This window comes from Mus caroli, chromosome 10, assembly GCF_900094665.2.
Source record: "Mus caroli chromosome 10, CAROLI_EIJ_v1.1, whole genome shotgun sequence".
Classification (NCBI taxonomy): Eukaryota; Metazoa; Chordata; class Mammalia; order Rodentia; family Muridae; genus Mus; species Mus caroli.
Window position 1 is genome coordinate 81343874 of NC_034579.1, and position 5490 is coordinate 81349363.

Consider the following 5490-nt stretch of genomic DNA (forward strand, 5'->3'; position numbering starts at 1 on the left):
GTGTCTGTGTCTGTGTCTGTGTCTGTGTCTGTGTCTGTGTCTGTGTCTGTCTGTCTGTCTGTCTGTCTGTCTGTCTGTCTCTCTCTCTCTCTCTCTCTCTCTCTCTCCTCTCTGATACAAGGTTATACCATGTAACCCTGGCTGTCCTAGATGGAACTCACTCTGTAGACCAGGCTGGCCTCAAACTCAGGGATCCTCCTGCCACTGTTTCTCAAGTGCTGGGATTAAATGCATGAGCCACTACCACCCAGCTAAACTAGGTTTTCCATGGAACAAATTTTAATAAAGTTTTTTTTTTTATAGAGGCTTTTAAATGGGGGGTAAGAGCAAAAAATGCAGTTAAATCTTGGACTCTGACTTTGGTCACAACATTTTTAGTGCAGTCATCAAGTTGGAGGAGTTTTGAACCCAAGAACCCCAGGTGCTCCAAGAAAAGGGGGTATACAGCTCCTGCCAGCCACAACACAGAACCTGGAGGGTAAACTCCCCTAAGCCAGTGCTAGGTGCTATCCTACCCAGGGAACATAAAAATGCACATCCCTAAGTGATGGCCCCTTGTCAGGCACGCCCTTTCCTGGGTCACTTTGGTGTGACTGCTAGGTGTGCAGCAGAGGTGGAGAGGGCCACTCTCCTGGACAGAAGAACAGGAGCCTCACATTGGCTCTGGCTCTGCAGCTTGATCCTAACAGCCTGGCCTGCACCTGCATCAAGAACTCCAGGCTCCTAATGAAGCTATTCACTTTTTCAATATGTCTTAAAAAGAAAAGAAAAAAAAAGTTGGAGAAAAACGAAACAAAACAAGCACAAAGTATATTTTATTGTGGCTTTTGGGATAAGGAGGGAAGGTGGGGGACGGAGGGGGCAGTAATTTGCAGTCACCCTCACAGGAGCTTTTGAAGTTCTCCAAATAAGGAGAACTAATGCCAACTCTTTATTTTTTTTCTAAAGCCCCATTTACATTATGATTAAATACCTTCCTTGGATAAGCATAAAGAAAGTCGTTAATCTATATAGCTCTCCAAAGAATCAATACATTCTAAACTTTTGTAGGATTTGTTACACTCTATTTTCTTGTTACAGTAGGCCCAGCGGCTCTGTCTAGGCACATGGGTCTTCTTCCCCCTGCCCCCCTCCGCACCTCCTCCAAGAATGAAAACAAAGCAAAGGTCTTTCACCGTAAACAAAACCAGCTGATTCTTCACAGAGAACCCCTGAATAGCTTGAGAAGAAGAAGAAGAAGAAGGAAAAAAACTTACAATAAATGGTGCATTTTTTTCTCTGCTGGGTATAGTATTCAAGGATCAGGGCAGTATTCAAACAGAGGTCCATTTTTTTTGCTCAGCAAGAGAGTTTAGAAAAGAAGCGTGGGGTCCATTCAGAGCTTCCCCCTCACAATCACAGGGCTCTGTGAAACCTATCTTCCATGCCTTGTCAGAGTGTTTCTGGGGACCAATTAGCGCTTTGTTGCAAGGCTTCTTTGCTGAATCTTTGAGCAGCAGGAAAAAGCGCTCTTGAGTCTCCCCTTATTTTGACCATTTCAGTCATTACTCAGTGTAATAATTAATATGACAACTGGACGCTCCGGTTTGTATAGAAACACCTCAGCGACAGGAGCGAGTTTGCAGTGGGTGGTAATGAGCCGCACATCGGCTCCAGAAGCCACACACACAAAAAGGGAATGAATGGCGACAGAGAAAGAGAAGGAATAAAGATAAAATAGTTGGCACAACGCAGAGGGACATAAAACAGACTGGAATGGGGAGAGGGCGGAGGAACCAGGACAATTAGAAGGGGAGGGGTAAACACCCTGTGGAGGTTAACTTATTTTGAAACTGTTTTGTGAATAGAACCGTGGACATGAGTGGCCAGATTTCAGTCCATCGCCCCCACCCTGCCCCCCGCCCCTTTATGGACCATCTTGGAACGAGGGGGTGGAAGCAGAGTGGGGACAGGGGCTGCTGCAGTCTTTAGATTGTTCTCCGGTTCCTGGAAAGCTCACACCCTGGCTACCAACCTCAAATCACAGCGGTCCACTCACTTGGTGCTCAGCAAAAGCCAGGTTACCTTGGAGGGACCAAAGCTATCCTACCGTCCCGGGGATGAATGTAGGGGAAAAGACGTTTCAGATGTGCATCAGCTCTGCACAGTCTACTGCTGCAGGGTCCGGAGCAAGCAGGGAGCTCTTGGGTAGCAGCTACTGAGGTCCCAGTCTTGTGCTCTGCGCCCCTGGGCTGCGACCCCTATGGGATGGCATAATAAATTATTAGAGCGTTTAAGTGTGTTGGGCGCAGCTCATGCTAATGAGGCAGATAAGAGCTTACCACTAAGCCCAGGAACCAAACAAAAACTCCCTAAATCCAAACTCTGCTGTTTCCGCCCCACCTTCATTCTGGAATTTCTGTCCCAAGCCTTTTCCTTAATTCGGATTTCTTGCACACACCTCACCTCCCTCAGCCACCCACTCTTCATTCCTTTCATCCAGGTGGAGCTCCTTGTGAAGCCACCCCACTGTCTGCCCACTCTGAAGGTTTGCTCCCAGCCACATTGCTCGTCAGTTCACCTCTCTGACGCTTTTCTTTAGACAACATGGAATGAACCCTAGCTCATCTCCTGAGGGTAGGACTGGAAAGCTCAGGAAATCCGGAGTTTCTGCAAACCTGCAGATGCTTCCAGATTCAAGGGGCTAGGGGAACCTTCTGGTGGGTGAAGAACAGGGGCACCTGGCACCCAGGAGTTCCTGGTCCGCTCCTACAGCCGCCCCCCCTGAAAGCTGGGACAGTTAACCCAAGTGTCTGAGGTCAGTCGTGTGTCCCCATTGTGTGGCCACGCGTCCGGTGTCCATCAGCACCTCCCCAAAGTCCAGACTCAGACTGACTCCTTGTGGTGCAGCCTGGGAGTACCTTAGCTTATCAATGAGTGGGCAGGCCCATTCTCTCCACTTCAGGCAAACCTGAATGCTGCCCCTGAGGGCCAAATGGAAAGTTTACTGATAAGTAACAGGTTTCAGAGGAAGCAGAAGCAGGCCAGTTACAGCAATCTTGCCTGCCTGCCTGGTTCTTCTGGGCCGCTCTTCCATAGGGCCCACTTGTAGCACAAGCAAGAGACAGAAGCCAGTCAATTTTCAGTGTGTGTGTGTGTGTGTGTGTGTGTGTGTGTGTGTGTGTGTAAGCTTGCTCACTCGCTCATGCATGGATCCAAGGGTAAGTTTTTAATTTTATTTTTGTTTTTCATTTATTCACTTTACATTCTTCACACTGCTCCTCTCCCAGTCACCCTTCCCATCCCCTCTCTCCTTCTCCTCTGGGTGGGTGGACCCCCTTTGGGTTTCCCCCCCAACCCTGATACATTAAGTCTCTGCAGATTTCCACACATCTTCTCCCACTGAGGCCAGACAAGACAGCCCAGCTAGAAGAACATATCCTACGGACAGGCAACAGCTTTGGAGGAGCCCTTGCTCCACTTGTTTGGGACCCACACAAAGATCAAACTGTATATCTGCTACGTATGTTCATGGAAGCTTAGGTACAGCCTGTGTATAGTCTTTGGTTGGTGGTTCAGTTTATAAGAGCCCCAAGGGCCCAGGTTAGTTGACGCTGTTGGTCTTCCTGTGGAGTTTCTAACCCTTTGGGACCCCCTCCACCCCAGTCCCTGCAATCCTTCCTAGGGGATAATTTTAACATGGATATTTCATGTTCATGAAACCTCAAACAGCAACAAAGACAAGATTTAAGGGCTTACTATTTATAAAATCCCGACATTGCCAAGCACACAGAACCCACAAGAGATGTGTGATAAATATAACGCTCACACTGAAACATGCAGCAAGAGGCACACTTCAGTCCTGTCAAGTGTGAGAAAATACTATTTAATCGGAAAGTCGATTTAGGGTGCTATAAGCATTGCTCTAACAGAACTGTGGCAAGTTTGAAAGGAGGACAGCAGGTCACAGTAGCTGCTTCCCATGAAGCTGTAGTTGGAATAGTCATCTTAGAAGGGAACTAAGTCTGTTAAGATGCAGCAGGGCAACAAAGGGCAGTGGCCCTGTTCCTCCATCTTCCTTTTATCTCTAGACTCCACCCCCAACATACCCGAATACCACCCCCAACATGTAAATTTCAGGTAAAATCAATGAGTTACAATTGCATGCATTCTCAAATCACCAAGAGTCTCTCTCTTAAGCAGATGTTCTGACAGTGTAGAAAATACAAACTGGACCACACAACCATCTAGTGACAGTCATGTTCTGCTTTGAACTCATATATATATATATATATATATATATATATATATATGCTAGTCTTTCTTCTAAAATAACCTCCAGGGGCAAATGACATCACCCTCCTCCGCCTTCATTGTATGGGCAATGATGGTGCTCAAATTATGGGTCCTGCTAGTCAGAAGGTATTCCGGAGTCAAATGGTTAGTGCTAGGAACCAGGGTAAATGCCAGGTCTTCAGTGCATCGTGACTAGCGTGCAATGGAATGAAACACCATTGCTCACCACAGCTTTGCTAGAGAAACAGGATATTCACATGTAACTAGACTGGCTTCTCATCCCGAATTCAGGGACCTGGTCATTGCCTTGTCTTCCTTTGCGCGACGTGTGGGTCGCCTGCCACCTGCTGGTCATTTGTTAAAATGAAGCAGGAACTGTGGAAGGGAAAATCTGTAATGAAAAAATGTAATTCCACATCACTCAGTTCAATTAATTAATTCTTCTTTGTGCAATGCATTTTAACCATAGAGCACCATGAGGTATGGGTCCCATCCATTAGGATGGCCACATTACGATATCTAAGATGTTCTCTCTCTCTCTCTCTCTCTCTCTCTCTCTCTCTCTCTCTCTCTCTCTCTCTCGTATATGTGTACACATGTGCATATGTGTGTATATGTGTCTGGAAGCCAGAGGACACCTTCTTCATCAGTCAGGCTCCCCCTTAGTTTTTGACACAGTATCTCTCACTGAGTCATTAGCTCATCCATTTGGTGAGACCTTCTGGCCATTGAGCTCCAAGAATCCTCCTCTTCCCTTTCTCCCTACCACTACTGTGACTGGTTTCTATTTTATTTTACTTTTGCTGTTCTGAACTTGGCTCCACATCTTTGATCTGCAAGAGCTTTATAGACTGAGCGAGCCATCTCTCTAAACACTTGAGGTGTGCTTAGCATTCGGACTTGGAAGCTTCATCTCATGCCTACCCAAGTATGACTAGACACATTTTCTATGTGTTCTCACAACAAGCCACATTTCCCAAGCCAAGGATGGGAACTGCCTCACTTGAAGCATGCCAAGTGGGAGGGCAGTGACAATCAGTGAAGGCTGAATCTTTCCTAATAAGAGATTTGTATTTGTCCTGCTAGGTCAGGTACCCTGGTGGTTTGAGGGCAGGGGAAATGGGTACGGTATTATGGAGATGGATTTTCCTAATGGCCCTAGTAATTGGTCAGAAACATGACTCAGAGGGAAAGAGGCCAACAGACAGCTTGCTC